Source organism: Chrysemys picta, chromosome 1 (assembly GCF_011386835.1).
Source record: "Chrysemys picta bellii isolate R12L10 chromosome 1, ASM1138683v2, whole genome shotgun sequence".
Taxonomy (NCBI): Eukaryota; Metazoa; Chordata; order Testudines; family Emydidae; genus Chrysemys; species Chrysemys picta.
The window spans coordinates 87,195,727-87,218,319 of NC_088791.1; the positions used below are offsets into that span (position 1 = coordinate 87,195,727).

The 22,593-nt window shown below is 42.0% G+C and overlaps 1 long non-coding RNA gene across 1 annotated transcript; it reads right to left on the reverse strand.

Annotated features, from left to right (window-relative positions):
• Positions 1 to 9,917: 9,917 nt before the first annotated feature.
• LOC135983811 (uncharacterized) lies at positions 9,918 to 14,990 on the reverse strand. Its single transcript, XR_010601629.1, has 3 exons — positions 14,758 to 14,990; positions 14,450 to 14,663; positions 9,918 to 13,840 (listed from the first exon to the last, which is right to left on the reverse strand). It is a non-coding gene; the product is annotated as an uncharacterized LOC135983811 (long non-coding RNA).
• Positions 14,991 to 22,593: the final 7,603 nt, after the last annotated feature.

The following is a 22,593-nucleotide window of genomic DNA, read 5'->3' on the forward strand; positions in this document are numbered from 1 at the left end:
CACCTTCCAGCTGCAGTGTAGATGCATCCTGAGACATAACCATTTTAATCCATAGATGGCTTATCTTCCACACGCATAATTAAACAAGAGAGACAAGAAAGTCCGCTACAATCGCTTTCATGTACAGCAAAATTCAGCCTAGAATGTATAGATAAAACCAAACAGAATGGACCAAATTCTCTGCTGATGTAAATAAATGCAGAGAATGTGATCCAGTATCTTTACTGCTACAGCAAAAATATAGGCCTCCTTTTACACAATACGGTCCATTAAAAAGCAATGGTCATATATGGATTTTGTAATAATTTTATTATCCAAATCATACAAAACCCTTCTCAAAAAATCCTATACATTTAAAAATGCCACAAGTAATTCCTGTTCTATTGGAACAGAACACTTTTTGCTCTTTTAGAGTCCTTTCCAGGGCCAGTGCTTCCATTTAGGCGACCTAGGCGGTTGCCTACGGCACCAGGATTTGGGGGGGCGGCATTTTGCTGCCCTTGGCGGCAATTCGGTGGTGGTGGGGGGGTCCTTCCACGCTCCGGGTCTTCAGCGGCAATTCTGCGGCGGGTCCTTCACTCGCTCCGGGACCCGCCACCAAAGTGCCCCGAAGACCGGGAGCGCGGAAGGCCCCCCTCCCCCCGCCGCAGAATTGCCGATGACGACCGGGAACACGGAAGGACCCCCGCCTAGGGCGCCAAAAACCCTGGCACCGCTCCTGGTCCTTTCAGCTAAATTCTAAAAGGGTTAGTTGGCTACTTATTTGATTAAATTTGGAATAGCTACAAAAAAAGGCTTTTTCTTATGGTGTATAGTCAACCTTTTGGGATTTAGTGTCACAGGAGGTAGAGTCAAATATTGCGATTAGATTACAAAAAGGGTTGCATCAACCATTCTCAAATTATTCTTTTGTGTCCACCATATCTCTCTTAGAGAGAGAGAGAGAGAGAGAGCATTATCTCCCTTCATATTCACAACTGCACAGACAACCTCCCCTTCCATTTACAATCACACAATATGTCTCTGGCAGCTATAGCAAATGTTTACATGGAAGAGTTCTATATATGCATCTGTCTTTTTAATGTAACTTGGTAGGGAGGAACAAGGAAGACAGCCAGCCAGCATTCCACGGTTTGAAAATCACTGGGATGAACTACTTTATGAACAGTAATAGTTACACTTCTGCATGCTAAGGGTAATCCTTATCTACAGGTCACATACATTAAGTGCAAATTATTATTAATAAAGAGAGACACAAACACCTCAGTTGGGAACCAACGTATCTGAACTTCACAGCTCAGGACCATCTCTAATGATAATAATTATTATTTTTATTGTTAAAGACTGATCATTCTAGAAGTCCTTATGAGGGATTTCCTTCTCCTTGTACACTATTACACATTTGCTAGGAGCTCCGTCCTAACTGTGAAATAGATTGCACTGACTCCATGGAAGATCCATTCAAGATGACTTCAGTGGGAGCTGAGCCTTTGTCAGCACCTCAAACATAGTGAGTCAGACCCTTTCAGGTTTAGCTGTTAGGTGCAACTGAGTCTTTTCACCTTCCTCTGGAAGTTCTAATGGTTATCACAGGCAGAATATAAGGCTCAATGATCTAATGTGTTATGGCCACTCCTCTGTTCCTCAAATAAGGCTCGTTAGCCAAAAAGAATAGAACTGAGCTCCTTAAAGACCATTCAATGATAGGGGTGTGGGTGGGGAGGTGGGGCAGCGAGAGAAAGGCGGAGACAGATACAGGGCAGGGAACAGTGTTTATACCTGAAGGTTCGCTTGAATCAAACTTCTCTGGTATAAAACCCAAACTAACCACTATATTATTGCTAACTTGGTTTAATGTTGTGCACATGTTGAAGGGGGCAGGGGACGGCATGATAATCCTTACAAGCTCAGAATGGTGGCACTTCATGTAAGTCCCCATACTCAGTAGTTTAATCATATCAAAATCATATATTGCAGCTGAAAGGCAAAATTTCCCAAGAAGGCAAATAACTTTTAGCATCTGCTGAAGTTTCTGCCTTGAGCAATACCATCAGATAGTAGTGGAGAGGGAGTGAAAGAAATCCCAAGCATTAAAACGTTTTTGCCAGTAAGAGCACTGCCATGGACATCTGATCTCTATCTATCACTACGAGGAGATCATTGACCAGCACAGCCAGTGAGTTTCTGTATTATTGTATGCCCAAGCCTAAAGCCAAACTCACTGGGATCAGGCAGTCTTGAGGACTCCAGAGCTATTTTGACACAACCTTTTCAACTGTCTTATCACAAGACTCAGGACAGAGAAATAATTGCAGAGAGTGTCAGTGTAAAGAGCGTTTCTTCTAATAATTTCTTCTTTAATAGAAGTCAGCCTTTGGTGCACTTACAACCAACTCCAGCAACAGCCCCATCAGATCCCCAGTAGCTAAGAGAGCCATGGCTCTAACTCACAGCCATTGCTCTCTTAATACCATTGATGAGAGGACTATGCATTTGTTTCTACAAGACATGGTTCTGTCGTATTGGCTATAGATATCTTGAGTTGGATCTGAGCACAATTATTCAGAAGCTCCTCATGATGAGAAACAGCCGACTCAGTCACTAGATGCAAATATCTTGAATTAGCCATGTGGTTCATGACCCTAGAACTGCCTTTTATGAAATCAATTTTCTTAGAACAGCGAGTTTAGGCAGCCATGTTCACAAAATAAAAACCTGACACTATATGTCCTGTGAATGTACATTTTATTGCAAACTCACTGCATTCAGGGTTTTTTATACATACTTGTTCTGAAGTGATTCAGCTGGTTTTTGTTCCCTTTAGTACAGCAAACATTAAATCATGCCCAGCTGAGGCAGAGTACAAATGTGAAACATCATTGCCTAGCCCAGTGAATTTTAGCTTATAATTAATAGATTTAATTAGCTGTAGAAACCATATACCTATTCACTGAATCTTGGCAATAAGATCATCACTTCAGGTGGGTTTGCGATCCAATTGCTTATCAGTAGAAAAGGCAGGCTGACCTTTAGTCTCTGTCCACACTATAACTTATAAATAAATTTGTGTAATTAGTTACTAAGATGATTGGATCTCAACACAGATCACATACCACATGGTTAAAATCATTTAGTTATTGTGGCAGCTAGCAGTATTTCATGCCTGCTAGGGGCTTAGGCTGGTACATACTTTCTGCAACAAGCTCAGCACCTGGGCAGGAAATGAGAAATTTTCCTTCTATCTACCTGTATGCTGCCAAATTAAACAAAGAGACAAAACTTCTAATGTTGGGCGGATGTTTATTTCCAGGACCTTATTTCAGTCTCAGCACCAAGAAATGCCTGCAGGAGACTCTTCCTCCACTGTGCTACTAACAAGGACTTCATTTCTCTAGGGAAGCTACTTTGGCTCAGGTACTCATGAAGGGACTGCTGGCACAATCTAAGAAACTAAACATAACTATCTGCCAAATGAACCATACCTGATTTCTAGTAAATATCTTGTCAGATGGGCCTTTCCTCATCTCAAAACTGGTTCTGTGAATTTTGCTGTTCCATTGGAGACTTGAGCTAGCTATGTGAGCTCTGATCCAGGGGGTTGGGTGGCCTTGAGATCCTGAGCTGAAACATCCACACTGCTATTTCTAGCACACTAGCTCAAGCCCTGCTAGGACGAATGTATCCACCTGGGCCAGGAGGCTCGCTCCTAGCTGCTGGTTAGACATAATGAGGCTTTTTGAATAAACTCCTGGGAAGCTTCTAGTACAAGTTGGTTTTGAGCTAAAATGTGAGGAAACAAACAACCATAAAAAGAATTTTCAAGATGCGATCAAAACACAAGCTGGTTGTAAAACCCATTTATGTTTCCCTGAATAAAAAAAGATTTTTATGAAGGGAAATTTTGAAACAAACTGTAACAATTTACTTTTAGTTTTGATTCAAGTTAAAATTTTCATTTTGAGTCCAACTGAATTTTTCATTTTGATTCTAAATTAGCTTTGTTTCAATTTTTGAAAACTAAAAAGAAATGAAAATTTCAATTCAAAGTGAAATGACATGAAAACGTTCATTTGACTTCAAAACTTCCCATTGAAAATTTGAATCAAACAACTTTTTCCAATGAAAATTTTTATTTTTGATGAACCCTCATTTTCCAGCATTTTTTGTGTGTGTCCCCTATCTCAATGTCTTCGCATTTGGCAAAGTAGTGACTGTCAGCCACACATGCAGAATTTGAACAGGAAATGATTTTGTTGTTGAAGATTTTAGAAGAAGAAATGGGAACCTAAATTGGGTTATAATGGAAAGCAATTCTTAAACTTAGCTATGGATGGCTATCATCTCTCCATAGTGAAAATTGGGAAGGATAATTATCCATTATCTCATCTATGCACAGCTTAACGAATAACGGGGGTGATGAGGGAAAGAGAGGGTTAGCCCTGTTTAACAATTCATTGATCATTTCTTTACTAAATGTAGCTGATATTGCTTCCGTATGCAACTGATGTTTTCTAGCTATTATGTGGTAGAAGTTTAATGCAATCAAATATTCCCTCTTCTTATGCTTGGAAACAACTAAAAGTGGGAGTTTAAATGAGATTTCACTCGCACTGAGAGGAAAACCATGGGATAAAGATAGAAAGAATGGAAACATCAGCTGAGTAGGAATGGAACCCATGGAAATAACCTCCTTGTCCAACGAGATACACCGAATTTTGGTCAAAAAATAGCAAGAACAACCAGATGTTAAATGAGCTGCCCGGAGGGGTCTCATATGGTTCCATGAACGTAACATAACTTGAATTGAAATTAGCAAGGTAAAACTAATTAAGGGTCATGCAGAGTGTGTCCTTCAACTCAGATGCTGGTCTGCATGCATGAATTCTTAGCTGTCTACCCTCGGGGTTAGGCTGGCTTATCTATGTTACTCAGGGGCATGGATTTTTCTGACCCCTCAGCGACGTAGCTGGGTTGACCTAACTTTTTACTGTAGACCAGGCTTTACTCTGATCTTATTGTCAACTGGTTACAGAGATGCTGGGAGGTTAGTTATCAGTTTAAAAACAAGTTGTAACAGGGAATATTGGCAAAACAGATTCATTGGTCTGTATTTCTTTCCAGTTTTCTTTCAAACAGTTAAACAATGGACCTGAGGTTGCAATTAATTTTATTTTTGCTTTCAGAGGTCCTTGCAGGAAGATAAGGTTCTTCTTGAGGTTGGAAGGGAGGGGAGGAAGAGAGCAAGAATAAAGGGGAGGGGTAAGGGGCTGGACAGAGTTGGGGGCAGGGAATAGCCAAATTTCTACTTCCAAATCCTGGAAAACTGAGATTAATCTTTTCCAGATTTTCGATCTAAAATCCATAAAATGGAGCTAGTTTAGGTATTCTGTACACTCCCAAAATTCACGAGAGTTTGAACCTGGAGTCCCACTTTGGTTGCATTTCTAAATGTAACAGCTAACAGTAGCTTGGAAAACAAAAATGGAAAAATGTAAACCTCTCCCAAAGATAGCATTACCACACAAAGTATGCCGTGGCTATCTAAAACCATGAGGGCATTCTATGACTAAGGGTATGTTTACACTATGAAATTAGGTCGATTTTATAGAAGTTGATTTTTAGAAACCGATTTTATACAGTCGATTGTGTATGTCCATACTAAGTGCATTAAGTCAGTGGAGTGTGTCCTCACTACCATGGCTATCATTGACTTACAGAACAGTATTGTGGGGTAACTATCCCACAGTTCCTGCAGTCTCTGCTGCCCATTGGAATTCTGGGTTAAGCCCTCAATGCCTGACATTGTCATGGGTGGTTTTGGATACATGTCGTCAGGCCCCCCTCCCTCCCTCCCTCAAAGCAACAGCAGACAATCGTTTCTCTGCTGGGTTACCCGTGCAGACACCATACCAAGGCAAGCATGGAGCCCGCTCAGCTCACCATGACCGTACATCTGCAGGATGCTGCTGGCAGATGCGGTACTGTATTGCTACACAGCAGCAGCTCCTTGCCTTTGCGGCAGACAGTGCAGTAGGACTGATAGCTGTCATATGTCTCCTGGGTGCTCCTGGCAGACCTCGGTGAGGTCGAACAGGGGCTCCTGGACAGACATGGCTATCTTCCTCTTAGAGCATCAAATGGGAGCCAGAGATTCCAGGTCATTCTCTTCTTTAAGTTTCATCTCACGGAGATTCAATCCTGCCTGGAATATCATGTGAGCTGGAGGCTTCTGCCTCAGGCTGCTCTCCCAGCTGGAAGCACCGTGCAGTCGCACCTACCCCAGTCTACCCCTTGCTCCCATGGCTCATGAAACCATACACAGGCAGCCTGGACAGTAGTAAGGAGCAGTTCAACTATAGGCTGAGCAAGTGCAGAATGGTGGTAGAATGTGCCTTTGGACATTTAAAAGCTCGTTGGCGCTGTTTGCTGACTAGGTCAGACCTCAGTGCAACCAACATTCCCATTGTTATTGCTGCTTGCTGTGTGCTCCATAATATCTGTGAGAATAAGGGGGAGACACTTATGGTGGGGTGGGAGGTTGAGGCAAATCGCCTGGCATCCGATTTTGAGCTGCCAGATACCAGGGTGATTAGAAGAGCATAGCAAGTTGCGCTGTGTATCAGAGAGGCTTTGAAAACCAGTTTCATGACTTGCCAGGCTTCGGTGTGGCAGTTGTGTGTGTTTCTCCTTGATGCAAACCCGTCCCCTTTGTTGATTCTAATTCCTTGTAAGCCAACCACTCTCCCCCCTTCGAAATAAAGTAACTATTGTTTTGAAACCATGCATGCTGTCTTTATTAATTAAAAAAAATGAGATAACAGACAAGGTAGCCCGGATGGGGTGGGGGAGGAGGGAAGGATAAGGCCACATTGCTTATTGTAGCCACGCTAAAAATCAAACTATTTGAATGACAGCCTTCTGTTGCTTGGGCCATCCTCTGGAGTGGAGTGGCTGGGTGCCCGGAGCCTCCTCCCCGCGTTCTTGGGTGTCTGGGTGAGGAGGCTATGGAACATGGGGAGGAGGGTAGGCGGTTATACAGTGGATGCAGTGGGGGTCTTGTTGGCTTTCCTGCAGCTGCAACAGACGCTTCATCATGTCCGTTTGCTCCCCCATTAGCCTCAGCATCATGTTCTGCCTCCGTTCTTTGCGCTCACTTAATTCTTTCCTGGCCTCTGCCACTGAATGCCTCCATGCATTAAGCTGTGCCCTATCAGTGCAGGAGGCCTGCATGAGCTTGGAAAACATGTCATCGCGAGTGTGGTTTTTTTGCCTTCTAATCTGCAATAATCTCAGGGACAGAGATGATGGAGCGTAGAAACATTCTACGTTCTATGATTCTGGGGGGAATGCATGGTCACCAGTGCTGCTGAGTTTGCCACGCTGACCAAACAAGAAATGAAATTCAAAAGTTCCCAGGGCTTTTCCTGTGTACCTGGCTAGTGCAGCGGAGTTCAAAGTGCTGTCCAGAGATGTCACAATGGAGCACTCTGATAGCTCCCGGAGGCCAATACCGTCGATTTGCGTCCACGCTACCCCAAATTCGACCCAGCAAGGTTGATTTTACCACTACTCCCCTCACCGGGAAGGAGTACAGAAGTCGATTTTAAGAGCCCTTTAAGTCGACGGAACAGGATTGGTTGTGTGGACGCATTCATTTTAAAATTGACCTAATGTGGTTAAATTCGACCTAACCCCATAGTATAGACCAGGGTTAAGTAGTAGAAATTCCAGCTAACCTTTTTCTTTTTAAAGCGGTCTAGAATTACTGACATACTGAAACTAATTATTTCTTAACTTTTATCTGATAATGATGCTTAGACAGGGCAAGAAATTCATTCTGGGTTTTATTAATCACAACATTTTTCACAACATGTTCTCTGGAGTGTTTATGTTATTTAGCATATGGTGTTTTTAAAGCCTCTGTATCTGCTAGATTACATAACTAAAGAAATAGCTTCACATGTTACTGTTAGAAATGCAGTAATATTTGATTGACTAGTTTATCAGTACAAAGTTGCCTTTGAAACAGTGTAGTTAAAGAGCCAATTTTGAACATGCTTTCTCCCAAGAACTTATAATGCAGGCATTTTAATTTTCCAACATGATACAATCTGGCATACGAACTGTCAGCTCAGCTGAATTGTTTGCAAATGGATTTCATTCGTGTATGGAATATCTGGAACAGTCAATAGACTACATTTTGTTAGTGTATAATTATGGGTATTTTTTAACCCACTGAGTTAAAAAAAAAAAGTGTACAGATTCTTACAACACAACATACCCAGCTAGCGCTGACCGCAGTTCTGCTATACATGTTTGATTTGGTTTTGACCATCTGCACTATAGACTACAAGCTCCTTGGAGCAGATCAATGTGCTGTTCAATATGTTTGGATAGTGCTGAGTAAACCGTGGAACTCAATTTTGGGAACAAAAATATTGCTAGAAATTATTTTCTCCCTCTGTTCTTCAGAGTTTATGTAGGAGGGGGTAAGGATGGAAAATATTTAATGATTTATATAAAGTTTCTGGTGATTTGGCCATTTACAAAATTCTTGTATGTCTGCAATTCTATATACAGGGTTTCCATGATTAAGTGAAAATTGGTCTGGAATTTAGTATATGATGTATCTATAATTCAATATACAACACTATGGAAAAAAGGCCAATGAACCAACTGAAACTATCTGGGGTTTAGAATGTTGAATAGTTTCATCTGAGCTGAAAGGGCCAAATGCTTAAGGACCTGCTCATATAATCAAGGACACTTCTGTCAGCAAAATAATCTAAAGAACTGACACTTTTTTATCACAACATATAACTTTATTTTTATATGACCGTTAATAAAACCAGACTGTCAACATGAGACTTGCCATGATCAATAACTTTTAGGACTTATGATGACTGACTAAATGCCCACCTGTATTTTTGCAAGGCACCTAGACTATCGCTGATGAATAAATAGGTGCCTAAGGAATATGTTTATGGACAAGATTTTCTAAAGTGACTAGTGATTTTGGGTTCTCAATTTAAGGCAACTCAGAGAGACCTGATTGTCAGAGAGTGCTGAGCATCCACCCTCTGAAAAGGCAGCTCTTTTAAGATGTTTCAAGTTGAAACCCCCAAAATTGAGGCACCCCAAGTCACTAGTCAGTGCTGAAAATCTTGGCCATGATGAATATTGCTAAATGCAGTCAATTTGTTACATCAGGAAGGTGACTAGGTGGATTTGGGGATTGGTAAGGGAGTGTAGAGCTTATCACAACTCCATTGCTGGCTTGAAGTAACCTAAGATCAGTTGTGTGAACCAATGTAGATGGCTGTTTGGTTGGCTAAGCAACCAAATTTCTTTTAGTGCCTTTTTGACAGGCACCCATTTTACAACCATCATTCCTCCAGCGTGGACTTTTACTGGTAATCTCAGCAGAGAAGACTTGGGAACACACTCCATCCCCCTTTCAAAATGAAAACCAGACATAGAGCTGACCCACCACATCATCAAGTTTTGTCACTTGAAGAACTGAAGAGTGGTATTATTTACATCATAAACATATAAAACAGCCAAGAGGCTTAAAGTGTTGGGTTAATTACTGTTAAATTCCTGGAATAAATTGACAGAATTCCAAACAAGACGTTATCAGCTTCTTTGGAATACAGTACATTTTACTGGCATGCTGTTCAAAGGTTTCTGTTGCAACTCATTTTTAGGACAGTTACGTAAAACCTGATGTAGCAGTGAGTGACAAAGGTTTTATTTATTTCATGTTATCTGTTGACTTTTAAAGGCCTAAGTACTAGAGACAGATTAAGCAACAGCTAGTCAATTATTAAACTGATACAATAAGTATGAACAGTACTCATTTAAAGAGTTTAAAGAGCTTTTATACTACAACTATAAAAAAATATAAATCTCTGTTGCAAATAGGCTGAGCCAGTAAAATTTACTATTGCAATAAATGTTTTTCAGTTCCTAATACTTATTTACAGACTCCGGTGTTTCTAAACTACTATTTTCTTCAGTCAACTATTGTTTGTATAAACTAATTCTAGATTTTAATGAAGTAGAAACATATGTTCCATAAATTTCATTTTAGATAATCTTTACAGCAGAGGTGGGTAGATCTTTGGCACTTTCCTAAAATGATCGAGGTGTTGTGTTTTAAACAATTTATATATATCTTCCAAGTGCATGGTAGTGTATTACTGGTATTAAGGTTCAGCACAGATCAAAGTTACATTACTTAAGTATCTAATTAATCAACACTCTAGTCAGGCTTTTCTGAATTTGAGTTATCTTCTTTCCTTGATTCAACTGAAAGTGCTAAGAACTAATTAGTCTTTTCTTTAACCCCCTGCTAAATGAATCTGATGTGTAGAAAACAGAATGCAATTACGTGGTTTACATGTAATTCCAAATCCCTATTCTATATTCAATAGGGGATGGATTCTGTTTTCAAATAACTGTTTTCTGAATCTTTGTTTCACCATCAATCTTTTATTTGACAGGATGTATATTTGTTGGCTTCACATCATTCAGTAGATAGACTATCTGAAGTACAAAGCCATGTGCTAATGTCTCTACGAGGTTATTTTAGTGCAGGCATGAGAAAAGGAATCCCCTTTTCTTGTGTTTGGGGTTATGTCTATGCTGCAATTAAAAACCCACAGTTGGCCCATGCCAGCTTACTTGGGGTTGTGGGGCTCGGACTAAGGAGCTGTTTAATTGCTTTGTAGACTTTCAGGCTTGGGCTGGAGCCTGGGCTCTAGGAACCTACAAGGTGGGAGGGTCCCAGAGCTTGGGCTGCAATCTGAGCCCGAATGTTTATACCACAATTAAACAGTCCCTTAGCCCAAGCTCTGCGTGCCCAAGTTAGCTGGCACAGGCCAGTCGTGGGTCTCTAATTGCGGTGTAGACAGGAGCGCCACCAGCTTTTCTGCCGCCCTAGGCGGTGGAAGGTCCCGCCCTGAAATGCCGCCTCTCACAGAGGCAGCGGAAGATCCTGCTGCTGAAATACCACCGCGGTCGCTGCCCCCCAAATTGTAGTGCCCTAGGCGACTGCCTAGGTCGCCTAATGGGTTGCGCCGGCCCTGAGTGTAGACATATCCCATGAGACAAAAACTCTCCTTGCAATCTGCTGTACACACAGGAATTCCTTAGTTTAATAAACATAGAGCAGTCTCAGTTGCATCCAATAATCATGCTACTACTCCTGTGTTTTCCGCTTTTGATGCGGTATAAAACTTTTGCTTTCACATTTCTGCCATCAGTTGATGTTGCTGGGAAAAGCCTAATGCAAAGGGTGCAATTTTCTGCTGATCACTAGCAGATATTGTGATTTTGCAGTGTGTCAGTTTCCCACTTCGAGAAATTAATGACAGGTTCAGGGAGTTTTCTAGGGTAATTAATTTCTTCCTGAAATTTACACAAAGGTCCTGTTTACCATGAACAGACATTGAAAAAACAAGAGCAAAACCACACACACAGGCATTCCACTTACACCAACGGCTGGAGCCGATGCTGGAACCAGAAAGAAACTCCCTGTTTTCTGACCCTTTGTCTCTCTGTCCTGCTTCCAGTACACTGTCTGCTCCTGTTAAGCCTTCCTTATGAGATCTCAAACTGGACCCCACCTCCCGCCTAAGTCACATGGGCCTCAGCATTCTCAGCACAAAGCCTGAACTAGTTCATGTGGACCTAGGTGCCCCTTTTGTCCAGCAATTCTACAAAACAAAGGAATGTCAAACATGTTTGTCTATATCCAATGTTCTTTGGAGCTAGCTAGTCACCATCTGGGCAGGAACTCCCCTACTCTTTATTGAAACTACCATTATCTCCTCAAGAAGTTGCCACTGAAGGATAAATTTCTGAATAATTCACTATTTGTAGACCTAAAGACCAAGATGACTTCAAAGTTTGCATAAGAGGAGGAAGACATGATGACTTTTGATCTCCTGGCTTTCCAGATGATTGTGGGATGAGATCTCATTTCTTTTCCTGAAAAGAGCACAGTGTCTGAACAGGTGGAGAGCACAGATGTTTCTCAATAATCACGGAATGGATATTGCCTGGCGAAAGGGACATGCAATGTGTGATAGCTAAAATTAGCCCCCCACCCTTCTTTTGTTTAAATATTATTGCCTCCATGTAAACCTAGATGGACTCTTATTGGACACTCCCACACCAATTCCTGTATCCAGTCACTCACCCATCTACAATAACAATCAACTCAGAAGAAAGTGCACAAAACTGAGCACTCAGATATTTAAAAAAACAACTTGTGAAAAAATGTAAATAGTGGATCTGTAGCATGGTGCTGGTGCAAAAGCACCTAATTAGCCCCTGCCCAGTCAGCTCCAATCAGGAAAACAGATTGGGGCTGATGGAAAAGGCCTGATTGGCAACACCTGCTGGCCTGACAAGCCAAGGGCTATAAAGGCTGGGAGGGAACTAGAAGGTTGGGGGGCAGCCAGGGAGAAGTCAATTGACTGACTGGAGGCCTCCTTGCTGAAGGCTGACTCTGCCTGTAAAAAGGTTGAATGATCCTATAAAGGCTTGTAGATAGATAGACACTGGTGGTGGGATAACTGTAAGTAAATAAAGACACAGGTGTTGCATAACCCTGAAGCCTCTCTGAGCCTTATTGGGGGCAGCAAGCAGACCCCAGGAAGAGGGGTAGGTTGTGGACCCTGTTACAAGTGGGGGCTTGTCTGGGATCTTTTGCCAGAGACACAGTTTGGTGACCTGGAGATGGAGGGCACTCTGCAGTGGCTCACAGAGCAACATGGGGAGACATAGAAGACACTGCAGGCCTTTCAGCAGTCCCACCAGCTGGAGAGGCAAGCTTTGCTGGCTTGGCAGGCTGACCAATAACGGACTTTGCAGGACTTTAAACGCGGGATTTGCCAATGCAAAGGAGGCATATTTTAGGCCATGACCCAATTTTGAACAATAAGATTTTCAGATAAGAAGGTTCTTTATTAATAATACTATGAGATACTTAATGTCTGCATTTCTGGACTTGTTTAGCTTAAATTTAATAAGCTTGATATTGCATTTAATGTCTCCCTTTTTTAAAGGGAACTAATTTGTTCTTTAAAAGGAGGCTAAGGGGAGAAAGAAAAAGGTAAAGAAGAAATTGAATCCTCTCAGTCCCCTCATTCATTCTGCCCTAACTCTCCTCACCTCCCCAACTTCCATTCTTTCTATCCAGGGCCTTCAAACCTTTCTCTCAACCCAGCAGGAGCTATAGGTCAACACTGTCAGTGAGGCACCATAAACCTCTTAGGTACACATGCACTCATTACATAGAGCATTTTAAAAATGCCCTTCCATTCTCAGCGGTGATTGCTGGTCTGTTCTAGAAGACTGCTGCAGCTTTGGAGCTCTTTGTTGTAATGTCCACATGTTCAATACCCCACACTGGCTGCTGGGGAGCAGTTACCCTAACGAGCTCTCCTGAAGAAGATGGAAGGACAATACAGCAGGTGTGCTGGTGCATAGAATTAGGATGAAGGTATTTTAAAAAAAAATCTGATTTTTTTTCCCCCCTTATTTTTCTGAGTGTGATAGTTCCCCAGCTGTCGTGAAGCAAGAATCCTCATTGTCTCATCGCCAGCCCTGTTCTGTGTCCTCTCAGCCCTAGTCTAATTCATAGACTGTCTTCATTTGACTCACTGCATCCATTTTCCGCGCAAGCTGATTAGAGATGCACCCCAATGCAGTCGCCAACGGAAGTCTGTGTGAGCCCTAAGTAGGCGGTTCGGGTTCTAATCCTGCTGCTGTGGCGACTCCGCTCAGCTGAAACAGGGACCAGGAATAACTTTCACTCCCTGATGATAGTCTGAAAAGGAACAGAGACAGTGCCACTAGGTGTTTATGGAAGCACAACTGGAGCCGTACATTTGTGCTTTGAAGAAGGAAAAGCCCAACACAACCCATATCCACCAAATGAAACCTCAGGGCTGTGGAATGATGCTCTTTACAGTTAAATCTCCCACCCTTTCTTTGACAGCCAGGCCTAGGGTGACCAGATGAGGGGAAGAAAACATCGGGACACATGGGGTGCCCGGCAGAGGAGAGTGGGGGAAGGAAAAAAAGTGAGTCCTGCCATCTGAGCAAAGATCGGGATGTGGGACAGACACTGAAATATCGGGGTGGTCCCGATTTTATCGGGACATCTGGTCACCCTAGCCAGGCCCAGACCTCCTGGTCATACCGGGCAAGGGTGGGCAGTGCTTAATTTGTAATGAAAGATGTGCCGGAGCTCAAGAAATTTTTTTACATTCATAACTGATGCAGCAAGCCCAGAGGTGCTGGGGCTATGAACTGCCAAGCCTAGAGGTGCTGGGGCTCAGCCCTGGCAAAAATTAAGCCCTGGGAGTGAGCGTAGTTTCCCACCAACCCTGAGTGATGCTACAGTCACAGTTGTCAGATGAACTGCACCTCTCACCTCTCCTCTCTTTGAGTGCCGACCCCCTTCAAGTCTCAGGCAATCACTTCGCTCAGGATGGAATCACAGGATTCTTCCACTCTCAGACCAGACCTTGGATTGCAGTCCCTTGTGTATCAACCATGATTACCTCAACAGGTCTGACATGCACAGCACCTGCAAGTCTGTTCCTCCCGGGAGCAATGGCAGTGGTAAGCAATGACCATTCCGCCTCCTTAAAGCAAAGTATTATTTATTTAAAACAAAAGCATTTCAGAAAAAAACTGGTCTGAAACCAATAAAACAGACTATAAACATGTCTATCTTACCAGGAGTCTAACCATCTTCCACCTGGGGATCCTGTAGGTCTAAACTTCCTACAGAGATCTCAAGTGTCTGTCTGGTGTAGTCTGTTCCCTTAACTCACAAACCATTTTTTCTCTCCCAACCTCAGGGAAAGAAAAAAAATGCTGCTTAGTGATTTTGATCACTCCACTTTCCCCTAAGGCCAAGTCACTTTTTAACAGTTTTATAGCCCTGTGATTTGCAAGTTTCCAGCATAGGCCAAACAAGATTTGCCAATTGTTGGAGACCAAATGTAAGGTCCTCGAAGCTGGCAGCTTTGCCAATAGCCTTTCCAAGTGTGTGCTGGGGTGACCTTTTCTGGGGCCATTGTCTTCCTGTTTGTTCATCCAACAGCCCACTAGTAAGTGAGATCAATACATTCGCATAGAAAAGCCTTATCACCCAATATACAATAACTTCTCCTCACTGACCAGGTCTCATACAGTGTTCATAAAATTACCTCTCTGTATTCGTAGGTTATTACATAGCAATTCCATGACAGTCACAGCTACCGCACCAGACGGGAGCAGAGAGAATGAGTTTCAGAAGCTCAGAAATCTCTGGCTATTTCTCAATGTGAATTGTTAAACTCTCATCATTTTAATTGTTTTTTCAATCCACCTTGGACAGTGGCTGGTCATTACTGTGGACTCATCACCTAGCAAGTTTGAGGGGCACACTGCTTCAGATGTTCTGGAGCAAAAAAAAAAAAGTCTCTATTTTCAACAGGAAAATGTTTCTCTTTCTACTCCTCTCACTAATAACCCCCAATGGTCTCCCTCTCACTGATCCCACTTCCAGAGGAAGAATGCAGCTGACTGGCAACTAGTAGAGCTAGTCTGAAATTTTCTGACAAGAATAATTTATCCCAGGAAATGCTGATTGATTGAAACAGAAAACTTTTGTGGAAACATGTGGCTTTTCAACTGATCGTCCCACAGAACAGGGGCGGCATTTTGTTGGAACCCTGCCTGTCAGGCAGTTTCTAAACTTGCCTGAGAGGTCATCAATGGAAATCTGCCTGATTTCCTGCCAGCTTGCTCCCCGGCTCTTCAGCAGCCTGCAGAGTCAGCCAAAATGGGCGCCTGCAAGTCATGTGAGCTCTGGTTCCCAGGCTTTGAGCTCAGCTGTGACTCCCAGGGATTCTAGACTCCCAGCTCCCTATAAGCCTGAGCTTCAGAGATTGGACTCTCAGGAGGAATTGTGTTTTGAAATTTTTGAGACAAACCATTTTGATTATTTCAGAATGAACTTTTTTGGAATTTTCCCTTACTTGGGAGATTGTGAAATTTCTACTTTTCATTCCATTCCAAAATGGAATTATTTCTTTTAAACATTTCAGAACTCCTAGGGGAACAGGAATTCCTATTTTCCACTAGCTCCAGCAATAAGTGCTCTATCAAGTTCCATGATCATGTATGTACATCCTGCAGTCCTCATTGCCTGAATAAGGACTGCAGGATGTGGCTTACAATTTTTCACCACCACCATGCTACCATTTGCCTTGTCTTGCATGCTCAAACACATTGGCAGACTTCTGCACTCGCACACAGACCCTATTTAAATAATTGGGGCTTAAGTACATGATTAAAGTTAAGCATATGCATAAGTGCTTTGCTCAAATGAACTCCTAAGTTTGGAAATTTTAGCCATAGATTCAAAATCTAAAAATATCCTATGATTTATTTACGGTAGAACCTCAGAGTTCTGAACATCTCGGGCATGGAGGTTGTTTGTAACTCTGTACAAAATGTTATGGTTCTTTCAAAAGTTTACAACTGAAGATTGACTTAATTCAGCTTTGAAACTTACTATGCAGAAAAAAAATGCTGCTTTTAACCATCTTAATTTCAATGAAACAAGCACAAAAACAGTTTCCTTACCTCGTAAAATCTTTTTTTAAACTTTCCCTTTATTTTTTTAGTAGTTTACATTTTAACACAGTATTGAACTGTATTTGCTTTGTTTGTGTGTGTCTCTGTTGCTGCCTGATTGTGTGCTTCCGGTTCCAGATGACATGTGTGTGGTTGACCAGTCAGTTCGTAACTCTGGTGTTCGTAACTCTGAGGTTCTACTGTAAAATACTTCATGGATCACTTTTGACACTTAGTTTCAAACAGCTATTTATTAAATAAAAGGACAGCAAATTAATTTACTGGAATAACATTTCACAATATTTGTAGCTCTCCAAATATTTACATAAACTAAGGATAACCTTCATTGAAATCATTCACTACCAAGCTGTCTAACATCAAAATGTCAGTAGGGAAAATGTGAAAGAGTTAAATATATATTTACATTGAGGACTCTGGTATAACTGTTTATCAGTAATATAGTGATAACATATTTAGCTCAAAGCAATTATTCCTCCAATAGCTTGTAAACTTGTAACCTTTTAGAAACAAAATAATTTCCTGAGCAATAATGCCAGAGAATTGCTATCTAAAAGAACAATACTTAAAATAAATGGGACATAGTATAATATTGAAATACCCAAAAATTACTTATATATAAAGCTCCAGTTGAAATCAATGGGAGCTGGCTCAAGTTCTAAATGCTTAAATAGATACAAATTTAGGCCCTCAATCCTGCAACTGATTTTACATGGGCCCAAGGTTCTTCCTGCACTGCTTCCATTGCAAGATTGGGGCTTGTAAGGAATATATTTCCACTTGCTACGGGGCATTGGCTAACCATTAACTATCTATGGCATTGGCGTGGGAACTAGGGGTGCTGCAGCACCCCTGGTGTCCTGCTGCCGGCCCCGCGTGCCTGGGTCTTTGCTCTCAGCCTCAGCTCTTGGGGAGGAGTGGGGAAGGGGGAGAGTGGACAAGAGTAAAGGGGCTGGTTTCAGCACCCCCACTATTAAAAATGTTCCAGCGCCACTGGTCTATGGTTAGGAAGGGTTTCTTGACCTTTCCTCTGAAGAATCTGAACTGGACACTCTCAGAGATGGGATATTGGATCACCTCAGAGAAGAAAAGAGGATTGTTGCATACATCCTGTCATCCAACAATCCTCTTTTCTTATCTGCAGTGATCCAATATCCCATCTCTGAGAAAGGATAAACATAAGAGATCAAGTTATGAGAAGAAAATGCTTATAATAGGAGGTTTATCAACTATTATACAGATTTTATGGTATGGCTTAATGAAAATATTATTCAATGAGGTAAATAAATCTTAAAAATTGAGTTTATTATAGTCTTCTCTCCACTTCCAAAATTCAGGGCAACAAAAATGAGCAGAATGAAAACGAATGTCTGCCGGAATAAACTGATTGATACTTTGCACGTTGGTCTTTTATTTATTTCTACAGAAGCAGTCTTATCTATGAAGATTACTTGACTATCTTAGCTTGATAAAATTTATTGTAAGTTGGTGATAATTTGGCCATAATTCAAAAAAAATCTTTCCTTTCTTCACTAAAGTGGTAGATAATGGTAATGTAAGTAGGACCCTTGTCACAAACTGGGACATGCGATCTGGCATAATGGTCAGAAAAGAGGTTGTCAGGCCTAGTGGTTGGGGCTGGAGTCAGAGGCCAGGGACAGTGACAAACGTCAGTGCCAGAGTTGGAGCCAATGGTGAAGGACAGCATAAGGACTACAAGTCAAGCCAAGGCTCATAGCCAAAGTCAGGAACCGAACAGGGCTGGAGTGGACTGGGCAGGATCAGAGCTGGAGCAAGGCTAGGAGCAGAGCAGGCACAGGAGAAATCAAAGCTGCAAATACGCTTATTGAGCAGCCAGAGAACAGTTGTTACTGTTGGGTTTAAAAGCAGGCTTGTTGTCTTCGGCCAATCAGATGGAGTGGTCAATCAGGCAGCCCTACTGTGTCTCAGCTGTGCTCATTGGCTGCTAACAGACTGGGCAGGCATAGCTGCAAGTCCTCATTTCTGACATCCTGAGACGCAAGAAAAATCAGTTCAAGGCACTAACCAGGGATTTTCATAGTGAGCTTAATAATAGATCTACTCACTCCAATACAGATTATTACATAATAATGCAGGGGTTTAAAGATGGCAGGAGGCAGATAATGGTACTACCCCAGCACCCAAGGTATTATCCCCATGTATGTTTGGGTTGTGTTCAATGGTTTAATCCAGAGCCCTGGAAAAACTTCAAAAGATTCAGTTTGGACAGGCACCCAAAAATCTGCAATAGCCATAACTTTGGGGACCGCAGAATTGGGTGGACGTGCTCCTTGAACAAAGAAGATTTCATTCAAGTCTGAAAGAGTCCCTCAGTCTGTCATTAGAGTCCAACTTCAGGTTTGATCTCTAACAGTGACTGGTTTGTAATTTGTACAAGTATTGTGCTAGTGCTCCAAACACCAATTCGTGAAGTTTTCAGAAGGCTGCACATTGAGTCCCACTAACCCTGGGTTTGCGTTGCAATGTAGACATATCCTGTCTGTGGGGAGGTGGCTGCAGCACATGGCAGACCTTTGCACTGGGAAGATCAGCAAAAATGGGACTGGGATTATTTGAGAGTAGAAGAAGTTTAGTGGAAGGAGATGGGAGGATGGGAAAGCATAAGTCACAGCTAATCTTGTCCCTCTCCTTTCACGGAGTGCGGATTTTATGAAGCAATATTTTCTAAACATGCTGACTTTTAGCACTGGATGTTACTTATTTTCAAGTATTATACATATATATCCACATCTTCATATTTGAATACTTTTTTACAGGCTATCTGTATTCTTCATCTACTTTGGACCAGTGATATATGATCCCCAAAACCTCAGAATAAAATAAGCTACATGAAGAGCTGGGATGAAATTCTGACCCCAGGGGAGGAGTTTTGCCTGTGACTTAAATGGGACCAAGAGTCCACCCTGATATCTTTTTTTTTTAAAGCACATTTGCAAAGCATTAACCATTTAAATGAGTTAGAGCTAGATATAAATTACTAATTCTTTACTTTCCTAGGGTTCTTAAACTGACATATGGGAGTTCTGAATTGGGGAAAGCATATGAGAACAGAACCAAGTTAGTCCCATTTTGTGTTTTGTTTCACTTACTTCTTTAAAGGACTAACCCTTTTTGAAGATGACTCTTTTCATAGACGTTACATGTCTGCATGGCTGAACTGTTGTCTCTTAACTTGTCGTATTTATACAAGGGCTTACAATCACAAAGAGTTTGAAATCTCATCTCTCCTTCATGAACTTATTTTACAAGGTCTTCCTCATTTCTTCGCTTGACCTTTCTTGTTGAAAACAAACTTGAGAAAGGAGTTCAGTATCACAGCTAATTTTTGAGATCCAATATTCATCACCTGGATGCCCTGTAGATGTATTCTCACTGCTAATGATCTGAAAAGACTTTTAGAATGGAAGCTATCTTCAGTTATATATCTATTTCCAATATTGTTTAGTGAGGTACATTTTATTAGTGCACAATACTATTTTAATTAAGATATCCTATTGGTGAATAGATGGACTTGAATTTACCTCCTTAACATTTTGTAAAGAGCCTCTTGTCTAATTATAGATGACTCACTTGATTTGATCTAATTCTCTTTTCTGCTTGATTTTTCATTTGCACATCTAGCCACAATAAAATATGAACACCTGGCTCGGGGAACTAGTAATTCCACATATTGTTGCTATAGGCAACAGTCTCTTCATTTGATCCCGTAGATGCTTTGCATTGTTCTCAATAATGCTGTATAAATATTGATTGGTTGGTGAAGCAAACTTTGTCATTTGCCTCTTAATTATTCTAGAGAGAAGAAAAATAATGTAATGAAACAGCTGTAAGTGAATGTGGCCTAGGGTGACCAGATAGAAAGTGTGAAAAATCGGGATGGGAGTGGGGGATAATAGGAGCCTATATAAGAAAAATTCCCAAATATCGGGACTGTCCCTATAAAATCGGGACATCTGGTCACCCTAATGTGGTCATTAATTCCAGCTCCTTTGCTATTGGCTGTAAAGCAGCTTCCAAGTGCATGACTTTGTGGAGAAGGCCTTTTTAAATACTAGACCTTTTTAAAGAGTTAGCTGCTATCTATCTCTAAATTACAGATATTCTGTGACACCAGACGTTTGGGCCCAAGCCTGCAAGGTTATGGGTACAAGAGTGGGGAATTGGAGGGCTCCAAAACTTGCACTGAAGCATGAGGCCTCACAAGGTAAAGTTGGGTCTGTGAGCTTGGCCTCCTGAGATATCTGTGGCTTCCTGCAGCAGCATTGCTGCTCCTCCTGCTGGAGTGGGGGACAACATGCATGCAACAATCCTCTTTTCTTCTCTGAGGTAATCCAATATCCCATCTCTGAGAGTGTCCAGTTCAGATTCTTCAGAGGAAAGGTCAAGAAACCCTTCCTAACCATAGACCAGTGGGGGACAAATTACTTATCCTGAGTAAGACACTGGAGGAAAGTAAGTATCCCTTGTGGAGAAGGATTGTTGGAAGAACTATCTTCTTCAAACGCAATGTATCAGCTTTGTTAAATCTGTAATTTTAGTGAAGCTTTCAGAATTTTGTAAAGGCACCAGTCACAAAGACTGCAGAGGAGATGTATTTTAGAAAGTGAGCGATGAATATCTAAATATAAACCAGTTTTAAAATATACTTAGTGCACAACAAGTGAATGCTGGCGTGATAGCACTGTTATCAGACCCACATTGGCTCCAGTCACTCATTTGTTTCTCACCTGGGGCTTATTGGCTGCAGAGTCACAAACTCCAAGGTTCAGTATTAGCCTCATGACATTGGTCCCCTATTGATCTTTCTACAAGTTATGATGACCTCTTCTGCATATGGTTTGCTGTTGGGTGCATTTGCTAGGAAATACAAATGGTGCTGATTGGTTATTATTATTATTTACAGTCATAAAGAGTCAGGGAGAGACATCAAAACTCCTAATTCCATAAGAATGAGGATTAGGGTGAATAATTTTCTTTTAATGGTTATTTTAGAGTCTGGGGAACTTTGGGGGGGCCCGAAGGCCCTGATACCTGCCCTTCCCCCGAAGCCTCAGCCCCTGCTGAGCGTTGCTATCCATGTCATTTGTAGGCACCATGGCCACCAGCAGCACCAGGGAGAGCAGAAGAAGCTGCCTGAGCAGAGAACACAGCACGCTGTTTCCGCTGCTTCAGATGTACTTGGAGAGTGATGGCGGGAAGGAACCCCTGTTTCCTTCTCTGCCACAGGCCGTATCTGGTAGCTTGCCAGACAGGGGGAGAAGACCTTCCCTCTCCCCCCCCTTTAAATAAATAGCTGAGCTGGGGCTGGGAGAAGATGTGGGGGCAGTTCTGTCACTGAATTCAAGGCCAGCTCCCTCTTGTAGCAAAGCATGAGCTCTGCTCTCTTCCAGCAAGAAACTTCCCATGTGAGTCTCTGCCTTCCTGCTCATTGCTTCCTGAAGTGGACTGGACAGAGCAAATGCTGTAAGGAGGAGGGCAGAAGAAGCAAGTCAAAGTGAGATCACCTCTCAGGGCGGACAGCTGCCTTCTTTCTCTTCTATCTAAGTACTTATATGGCCCCCACTGTGGCCAAAGTAGCTGAACTCCTCACAGACTTTAAAGATTGACTTTATCATCACACGGCAGGGATGTATTATCCCCATTTTACAGAAGGGGAACTGACGCACAAAGCATTTGAGTGACGTGTTTAAGGTCATCAAGGAAGTCTTTGGCAGACCTGGGAACTAAACCCAGATTGCTTGAGTCTCAGTCCAGGGCTGTAACTACTGTTCCCCAACAACCTCTCCTTAAAGCGCAGTAACACTCTGAAATGTTTGTTCTTTCCTGAGCAATATAAAAAGAACTGAGGTACTGAAGGAAAATCACAGAGCTGTCTTGGAACTCCAG